General features: G+C 40.4%; 1 protein-coding gene across 1 annotated transcript in view; it reads left to right on the top strand.

The window, feature by feature from the left end:
• Positions 1-10803, top strand: part of xxylt1 (xyloside xylosyltransferase 1) — a 32607-nt gene that overhangs the window by 18764 nt on the left and 3040 nt on the right. The window lies entirely within an intron of this gene.

A 10803-nucleotide genomic window follows, 5' to 3' on the forward strand; every position in this document is an offset into this window, starting at 1 on the left:
AGGCGGGGACTCAGCCAATTTCAGGGTACAGCCTACTATTTAGGGAGGACATAGGTGCACAGCATTAGGGATTGGGAATCACCAGAGGGAAGCCACACAGTTATTCAACCGTGCGTGTTTTCGCTTATTTTCTGTTTGTTTTGAGTTAATTTCAGTTTATTTCTTTATCACAGTTAGTTGTTTAGTTATCAGTTAAACACCCGGCTCTTGTTTTGCTGTCATCATCCTGCAATCCAAATAAACATCTTAAATGCACTCAAAGAGAAGACCTGATTTGCTGTCAACACCACGCGTCTGGAAAAGCTTCACACCATATCCCTCACTGGCAAATATTTGTTGTTCGGTTGCCTTTACAGGTATGGCCCTACAATATATGTTTCAAATATAGCATTATAGGTCCACTTTAAATAACAAAATAATCTCATTTTTACTTACTGAACTCTATTGTGTTTTGTCCACATCTGTTATTGCTAGGTTTGTTGGTTCCAGAAGCTCCAACGAAGTGATACTTCTATCCAGTGAATCACATCCAATTCTAGCATTCTCAAGTCGGAAACCTTCTGCTATATGATTATATTAATATCATACTAATAATCTTAATTTTACATCTAGAGTTTTTCTTATGACCTTTAGTATTCAGATCAAAAATGTTGTCATAAATAAGCGTTGCCACATTTTCAAAAATATATTCCTAAATGTATCTGATGTCAGATACATATTTATCAACATTTAGGTAAAAGCTAAATAGTATTGGATCAGCAGATACCCAACATTTAATAATTTGGTTATTTAAACTAGAGCCCTCCTTGACTAAAGGAATTCTAACGGCCCGTCCACACAGCGGCATGCGTTGAAAGCTTCACCATTCACTTTGAATGGGGTGACGTCACTTTTCGCCAAACTGCATTGTGGGAAGCGACGCGGAGCTTTGCTGGCGTGGCTCGCTGCAAAAGTTGAGCAATGTTCAACTTTTGAAGCCTCTGCAGAAGCGTCAGCCAATCGAATCATATGCTCTAGCCAATCAAACCGCTGCTTGTGTGTCAGGTGGGAGATTCATGTGATTGTTTGTTGGTTGAGCTTCAACGCACGCCGCTGTGTGGACGGGCCGTAAGTGACTAACAGTCATATGATTATTTATTAGGATTAAGCGATTAGTTGATTACACTAAAGTAACTCCACAAAGAATACTGTTAAAGCACCATTCTTAATCTTGGGTTTACCAAGGATGAGCTCATAAGTGTATTAAAAATCATATCAGTCATCCAGATTGAAACAAAGTATTAAATAATGACGGAGACCAAAATTATTGTCTACTCGTCTAAGATGGAGCAGCCCGAATATTTCTCCTAAAAAACAGCAGCTTTTTCCAGGATATGTTTAACATGGAGGTCGTGACGTAAAATGTTATGAAATAAGTATATCGTCAGTTGTCAAACTTTGCATCGTTGTGCATGTGAGACCATAAGGCTGGATATGCTGGTTTGTCAAGTAGTTTTAGAAGTGGAGCCGTAGTTTTCCTGCCACACTCCGGCTGGCGCCAGCTTCTCCAAACAGATCTGTATCCCCGCCCTGCAACTCAACTTGCTCAATGGGTCCCAAGCCCTGGGAATCTCCTGCTAATGTTGTTCCTTTGGGCTTGGACACACTTCTCTCAAAAAAGGCACCACAACAAAGCAAGAGATCATGCCTCTTAGCATGAGATGCCACACCAGTTGGAATTTAAAGGGATGTTAACAAAACGTTCACACAAACTGTCAAAGCTATTTCTCTGTCTTTGTGGATCACTATGGGTGTGTTTGAACGTGTGCAGTCTTGATAGACAACAACTCGTACTGCCATTATGTGTGAGTTCAGAGTTTTGAAGTGCATTCCAGGCAAACATTTTCATCTATTGTTTTATTTAAGTAAATCCTTACGGTTTTGACAGCAGTTTGAGATCTTGCCACTAAGACTGTCAAGGATTTAGTTGTCCACCTCGTAAGTGATGGTCTCTTTGTGCTTTGGTGACTGGTCATGTCAAGTTGCATTTCCGGATACAAATCCAAGCTGTTCATGCATGTCACTGTGGGGTTGAGCAACATCAACTGTATAACGAGTTTTGATTTGTTTCCTTAAAAATTATGATTGGTTGTATTATTTAGAGACAACTGCATAAGGAGAAAAAACCTTCACAACATGTCAAAACAAGTAGTAAGCTAACATCTCCCAGCATCTTGACTGCAACAGCAAACCAAGAATGAATCATCTGTCAAGTATGTAAAAATAAATGGTGTTTCATGACATAACAGTTATAAAAATTGACTGCTTCTATAGGGGACAGGAGAGAATATGTGACGAGAGACAAGCTAGACAAATCTGGAATGTACTGTACGTGTTGCTTTAATCGAATAAGTTCATGTGTCGGTATGAATTGTTTCTTTAAAAGATAATCCTGCCAAATCTGAAAACATTTGAGTAATATTTCATTTTCAATCTTGATTTTAGCAATGCATTGTGTGCAATCCTCCTTGCAATCACCTGCTGTTTTTTCCTCTGTTGAGTGTAGAGGGCTCTCAGCTCCCACTCAGAGCATTATGCAGAAGAATGCATCCTCCCACCAGCCGCATTCAGAGCACATCCTGCCACTGAAAAGTTCATTATTAGAAAAAGTGCTCCATGTCCTTTCCCTGCAGCTGCATTTGTAATGGTTTAAAAACCCAGGAGACCAGACCCACTCACATAAGTGTCACAGTCCAAGCCACAAACACACACAATGAGAGACATTAGCCAGAAGCAAGTTTTTCTACATGCTTTTTGTATTGAGTCCCTGTTGTGTAATACATCCCACGTATTGCCAAGTTTTGCTCTAAACAGAATGATATTAAAGGGTGACTGTGAAATGTTTAATTTTGCGACGACTACGTAAGCTATGTGGCACTCTCACTGTGACTTACTTGTGTCTGCCTTTCTTCTGGTGTAGATATACTGTTCTTGAAAAGATTGTACCAGGGTTGCGGTCGAATAGTCCATTTAGCTTAGGAACCTTCCTAACGGAGTGAAATTACCCGGAAGTACCTCAGTGGCAGCCATGATAAGAGCCGTTCGAATTCTCTAGATGATAGAAAAGGAGGTTTCAAACTTCCTTTAGCTTAGGAACCACTGGACCTCCCTTTACGAAAGGAGAGGAGAAAATGCTGCCCCACAATGCCTTGCGGCCGCAGCATTTGCCGTGACACAACAGTCGGCCGTTCACGGAAACAACCGATTATGACCGAGAAATTATATCATGAAAGTTACGGTGCTTATTAAGCATTTTAAAACGTATGTGGTAAGTTGCCAAAGTGCTTTGAACGTTTATCAGTATTATAATCAAAAAGAGAAATATGAACGTTAGTTTTTACTGAAAGTATCAAATAAAGTCAACATGTTACAGTCTTTACTGAGCTGTGTGGGGTTTGTTCAACTTTTAAAAGATGTTTGAAGGGTGATATACACACTGATGGATGTTAAGGACTAACGTTTATAATTAATACATTTGTATTTATTTTAAGATCTTTTCATACAATCATACGTATTGGGATCATTTGTATTAATATGGACCGGAGGGAGAGGGTGATGAGCATAAGTTTCACTTTCCTTTTTTATTTAAATTCCAACTTTGGTCATGAAGAATGTGTTTCTCTGTTGTCCACGTTCATAAAGCATAAAACAACACCATCAGAGCACGGTGCAGAGTCTCTAGATGAGTTTACAGTAGTCCCTCGCTCTTATTATACATCATGTAGTCCGCTGTATAAAAAACTGAAGTTTCCATAGTTTCCCAACAGCAGCAGATGCACATTTATGACGTCCGTTGGCGCATCATAAATACGTCGGATAGTGAAAGTGCAGTCGGATTCTCAAAGCACCGCAGTCTCTTCTCCTAAATCCTTTTGAATTCTCCTATCCACTATTCCTTAACCCCGTGACGTTTCACACAGAGGTAAAATAATAGACGATAGGGATAGACGATAGGAGCTGGTTTTTGGACTATTCGACCGCAAACCCCTCACAAACCTCAAGGAACAGAAGGCGTTGAAGCCTATAACAAACCTTGTATTTTAATGAACTAAAATAAATGATGCCTTTGTGCCCTGTAGGCTTTCTCGTATCAATGCTCACATTTCCGTTAATAGAACACAGCCAAGATACTTCAGTATGAAAAAGAACAGTCATTTCAATAGTACAGAATGTCCCCGGCACCTGCTAATACTTTTCATTCTTTCTCAAGCGAGACTTCACTTGAAAGGTTTACAGTGAACATTGAAAAGGAAGTAGGAGGAGAAGCTTTTAGGTCTTACGTCTAGTTTAACTTGGTCTGTGTGAGTGTACTGGTACAAAGGAACAGCGGAAACCTGACGTCAATGTCACAGTGACAGAGAACCTAGCTGCATTGTGTACCTCTCAAAGTCTAAAGCAGGGAAAAAACAAACCATTATTGATTTGACTGAAGTATTGTTATCCATCTTTTTTTTATATGAGCTGGCAAGTTATTTAGACATTTTGGTCAAACTCTTTCCAGGTTTTGTGTGCCTCAAAATAAGGGTGCAACCCGATACGAGAGGGATGAGATTAAGACAACAATTGTAAACACATGACTGTATATATCAAGACTGCAGTTCTTCTCTAAAAAGTTCCTGGTGGTATTTTGCACTTGACTGGAACATATTAAAAATCCTATTTCATACTTCTGATGTATTTTATTGATATCTGTACGAGTACATCTGATTCCTGCCAGGTGTTTTTAAGTTTAACATTTAAAGTGAGAATTGAACTCTGTATATACTGTGTGTATGCCTGTAGATAACAAGACATTTCAGAACAGATATACCACATTTATGTTTTCCAATAATGTAGAAACAGTGTTGCCATTACTTATTTTATATTCGATAAGAAATAGTATGACCTTTTGAAAAAACACTCTTATTTACTTCCTTGCTGAGAGTTAGATTGCTGATAGTTTCCAAACATCAGCAATCAGCTGGTTAGTTTAGTTTAGCACAAAGATGGGAAACAGCTCGTTATATCTAATTTGTTTAATTATTACAAGAAACTAAGTGTAAAAGCATCAATTTGCCAATGTAGGTGGTGTTATGTGCCAGACTATTTCGTGGGTGAGAGCAGTAACTTCCTGGAAACTCAACTGTTGCCTGGCAACTGGTCTGAACCTAGAATTATTACCCCACATAACTTCATTTGAAACTCAAAATTGTCTTTTTACACAACTGTAAAATAAATACATGTTTATTTAATGTTGGTTAATAGTCATCTTATTTCCCCCAAAATATCGTACCTGTAATCTTACAGTTGTAATGAACCATTTTATTATAACTAAAACTCTTTAGGCAGACAGAAAAAGGTCAGATCTAAATAGTCTGGCAAATGAAAAGCAGAGCTGAAGTTTTTGGAAAACGAATTGATTCATTTTCAAGGGGTACATTTTATTGCACCTTTTATTTCACACAATCTAAACCCGTTGCATACACCTCCACTGCCGTCTGTCACATAATATGGCATCATGACACATGCAGTATGTTTCTAAGGATGTATGGATTCATCACCACGGTTTAGGGCAATGTGTGTGGGAGGATGAGCGAGTGAGAGAGAGGCAGAAAGTGACAGAGATTGCGAGTAGAGCTTTCAATCCAGCAGTAGATAGGAAGAAAAGTCTTGTCTGCTAACTGACTGCTAGAAAAGTGTAGGGGGTCTGAATACAAATGGAAGAAGGGCTGAGAAGCCTGTGTAAATGTTCCCATATGTACTTATTCACAGAGAATGTGTCTCAGGGCACGTAGACCCAGTGTTTTTCTTTAAAAAGATAAATGCTCCACAGAGGCCACAAGTCCCCAGCTACCAAACCAACTGATGGTATTACACTGTGTGGACAAGCTACAGCTGCAAAATATAGGTCATTAATAATATCAAAGATTGACTCAGAGAATCTGCTACTCCCACTAGATTTGTTCAAGCTGCACAGAGAGAGGGAGAGAGGTATCCTCCACAATATCAATCGTAATTATTCTACTGTATTTCCAACATGTGTTTATCTGCATCAATAGCACAGGCAGAGCTCTGCTGATTTTATTAAAGTGAATTTAAGTTGTGTTTTTAAAAACAGCTTGGTCCATCTTATATCCACAAGGCAACATACTTTTCCATAAACATTGTATCATAGAAGGTTCCCGCAAGTATTGAGAAGAATGTCAATTCTCTAGAGAGTTTGTATGTGTACAAATACAGTTCCATTCATTCTTGTTGCCTGTAAGAATGAAAAAGTATTTGGGAAAAAGCCTTTTCTTTACTTTCTTGAAGCAAAACACTTCACCCAAACAATGAAAAGATAAATAAAGTACAATAAAAGCACAAATGAATGTTACTGCTGGAAGAAAGTTACGGCCACAGCGTTTCTTTTTCATATGATGTATATATTTTGGTCAACACATTTTTTATCTAACCTACACATACAACAGGACTGTTGCTGGCATGTCTGTTATTGAAATGCATCGAAAAATGAACCTTTTATGCATTACATTACATTACATTACATTGCATTTAGCTGACGCTTTTATCCAAAGCGAATTACAATAAGTACATTCGACCAGGAAGACACAACCTTGAAGAAAACAGAATCATATAAGTACATCAGGTTTCATAGAGCCAAAACATTTCAAGTGCTACTCAACTGGCTTTAGATAAGCCAGTCCTTTATTAGTATACAAGTGCTTTGTTAATAGTTCTATCGCTCGAAGTGGAGTCGAAAGAGATGAGTTTTCAGTCTGCGCCGGAAGATGTGCAAGCTATCTGCTGTCCTGATGTCAATGGGGAGCTCATTTCACCATCTTGGAGCCAGGATAGCAAACCCACGTGTTCTTGCCGATGGGAACTTGGGTCCCCCTCGCAGCGAGAGCGCAGCGAGAGCGCAGCGAGTCGTTTGGCTGATGCAGAGCGTAGTGCACGCGCTGGGGTGTACGGTTTAACCATGTCCTGGATGTACGAAGGGCCAGATCCATTCGCAGCATGGTAAGCAAGTACCAGTGTCTTGAAGTGGATTCTAGCAGTTACCGGAAGCCAGTGAAGGGAGCGGAGGAGCGGAGTGGTGTGGGAACATTTAGGAAGGTTGAAGACCAAACGAGCCGCTGCATTCTGGATGAGCTGCAGAGGTCGGATGGCACATGCAGGTAGACCAGCCAGGAGGGAGTTGCAGTAGTCTAGGCGTGAGATGACGAGAGCCTGGACCAGAACCTGCGTCGCTTTCTGTGTCAGCTGGGGACGTATCTTCCTGATGTTGTAAAGCGTGTATCTGCAGCAACGGGTTGTGGCAGCGATGTTTGCAGTGAAGGACAGGTTGTTATCTAGGGTCACACCCAGATTCCTTGCAGTCTGAGTCGGGGAAACAACTGAGGTGCCGATGTTGATTGTTAGGTCAAGAGTGGGACAATCTTTTCCCGGAAGGAAGAGCAGCTCAGTCTTGTCAAGGTTGAGCTTGAGGTGATGAGCAGACATCCACTGAGAGATGTCAGCTAGACAAGCAGAGATGCGTGCGACGACCTGGGTCTCTGAGCGGGGAAAGGACAGAATTAATTGGGTGTCGTCAGCGTAGCAGTGGTATGAAAAACCATGCGGGCTAATGACTGATCCGAGCGAGTTTGTGTACAAGGAGAAGAGGAGGGGACCAAGAACATTACACAACAAGTGCTATTTACACTAAAGCTTTCCTTTGCCTGCAAAAGGTCTTACTTGTGTGTACACAGTAACGTCTGTGCATACAAATGCTTGTTGAATGAAGCTTTGTGTGTCGTTTTTTTTCTCCTTGAGAGTTGGTACTTTGGCGGGACAGGGTGCTGCGTTGGCACGAGCCTCTGGCACTCCAACATGCCCTGGCACTCCTGGACCGGCTCTCTTCCTGTTTTGGGCCGCAGTGCTGTTTGTTCAGCATATGTGGACTGAAACTGAGTTGCCCCTCACTTTTCTAAATGTGCAGCAGCCTAGGATTGGGCCATATGTTAAAATGTTCCTGTCTGAGTCCGCCAGAAACTGCTGATTGCCAATATATTCACAGAATAAATCAACTGAATCTTGATAGAAAAGGAACATACATTCACTTCAATTTATTTGCTTCAAATTGTAACTACTGAATGAATCAAGGACACAGCATGAATCTTCGTCATCTCTCGTAAAAATGTCACTACATAAGTTGAAACGACTTGGCATTCAAGAAGATCACGCTATGCCGCAATTGATTCATAATGAATTCCTTTGTTAAGTGCAGTCTGGTCTTAAAAAATATGAACTTCAAATAAATATTGAAGTTGATCTAATGTCATTTGACTAATCTAATCACATAAGGTCTAATGCAGTGGTTCTCAAACTTTTTTCAATAATGTACCCCCTTTGAAAAAAAATTCTGCCAAGTACCCCCTGATCAGCGCAAAAAACAATTGTTAGGGAAAAAATGCCTACATAAAGAGGTACAGTACAGCGCTGCACCATCAGTGTCTGATTTATTAAAACAACAACATTGTAACTGAGAAACACTTAAATGATACATTTCAAATGTTTACAATCCATCACTAAATTCATGGCAAACCAATTTTAACATCATGCAATAACACTAAGACGACATTAGTTGCATTGAACTGATCTTTTTAATAAGTTGTACTTACAATTTAGTGAGAAACATGGGCTTGTGCTTCACTGAGGATCTTTGATCTCTGCAGTTTGCCTCGCTGTCAGCGAGGCAAACTGCAGTTATTACACTTTGCGTTTTGAAATATGTGTAACTCTGTTAATATAAAACCCACACTGCTCAAACTTCGTTACTTTTCCTAAAATTAGTATATTTATTTATTTATTTTGGGGCGTGGGGAATGAAGAGAAAAACATATATGAGCTTTTTATGAGCATGGGATGTTGACTCCTCATAAAAACATTATGCATAATGCTGCGCTATACTTTGCGGCCACACGCCGTTGCCAAGCAACGCTTATTGTTTAGGTCCTTTGATAAGCAGGCAGTCATATCATTAACTAGAACTAGCTAGATCTGATAGATATTTTCTTGCCAGACACTTCCTTTACCTTAGTTGGAGCAATGGCATCTATAACATTTTTAATTTTTTAATTAAAATGATCTACTAGCTCATTTACTGAGATGTTAGCAGGGGCAAGTGTGGAAGAAAAATTCTGAGTAAACATTTCCCTAGTATTTTCAGTTAAATATCGCTTTGTGGTTACCTCTTTTTGAACATTTTTGTGAACAGAAATAGAGCTCTCAAAGAAAACACAGGAATGGTCAGAGAGTGCAACATCAGTCACCACAACCTTAGAGATATTCAGACCCTTTGAGATAATTAAGTCCAGAGTGTGCCCCTTATTGTGCTTGGGCTCAGTCACATGCTGAGTCAGTCCATAGCTATCAAGAACACAAAACAGTTCTTTAGCCCCTCTGTCCTGGGGGTTGTCAACATGGATGTTAAAATCACCAACAATGACTAGATGGTCAAAGTCAATACACACTATAGACAGCAGTTCAGTAAAGTCATCAAAAAAGCTTGCACAGTATTTGGGTGGTCTATAGATATTTAGGAACACAGCTCGAGAGGAGCATTTCAGCTGAAGGGCCACATATTCAAAAGAATCAAAGTTTCCATACGATGTCTTCCTGCATTGAAGGGAATCATTGAACAGAATAGCAACTCCACCCCCTTTCTTATGCATTCTTTCCTGACTCATAAAACTAAAGTTGGGAGGGGTTGATTCGATAAGAACAGCTGCACTGTTATTTTGTTCAATCCAAGTTTCTGTTAAAAACATAAAATCGAGATTGTGCTCAGTGATAAAATCATTGATTACAAATGTTTTTCCTGCCAAAGACCTGACATTTAATAAAGCTAGTTTAAGTTTGTTAAACACACTATCAGTCATGTTTTTTGTAACAAGCTGTGGCTGACATGGAATCACTGCTAAATTAGATAAACTCACACAAACGTTTGAGCGCTTCCTGTTTCTAAGATGATTCACCGCTCTTAATCTATTACCTATCAACACAGATATCGGCAAAGCTACTGGCAGGCAGGGCCCCGACATGTCCTGGAAAGAGTTGAGAGTGCCATACGCCCTTGAGCCTGGACCCAGCACATATCAGTAAGAATTTGAAGGGGAGGGAGGACCCACCACCCTGCTCCTCTCATCATAGGAGGGCAGGGTGAGGGCTACACTGTAGGAAGGGGGGTTTGGAAATCTGCTTCCATCTTTCTTGTATTGTTGTGGTTTTGATGATTGTGGTAGGCATGGTGATGAAGCCGGGGGAGATGGTGCGCATCTCTGCTTCGGTGATTTTGGTGGGCGTCGTTGAGGGGCGGGGGTAAAGGACATGCTGCCAACCCTGCGTGTCGCCGTCATGTGGTCATTGAACTCCAGGGGTGTGGGCGAGGGTGAGGGTGAGAGGGTGAGCGGAGAGTAGAGAGAGCTGGGGGATGAATGAAGAGTATCCTCAAAGGCGTTGACAGGGAGGTACTCCAACGTACCCCTAGGGGTCCGCGTACCCCCATTTGAGAACCACTGGTCTAATGTTTACTAATTGGGGTCGTTTTGTGCTTCTGAAAATCGAAAGAAATCTAACTATAACTTAAAATTGATATTGAAAAGTTGAAACAAAAATAAAATAGAAAAACGAATTGATAGGTTTGATTGAGAAACAGATGCATTGTACTTAGAATTTTAGCTCACGACTATCAGCAAACAATTCCTCTGAGTGCTGTCATTGTAATTCTAACCTCTGTCCCTC

The sequence above is a fragment of the Gymnodraco acuticeps genome, unplaced genomic scaffold (assembly GCF_902827175.1).
Source record: "Gymnodraco acuticeps unplaced genomic scaffold, fGymAcu1.1, whole genome shotgun sequence".
Taxonomy (NCBI): Eukaryota; Metazoa; Chordata; class Actinopteri; order Perciformes; family Bathydraconidae; genus Gymnodraco; species Gymnodraco acuticeps.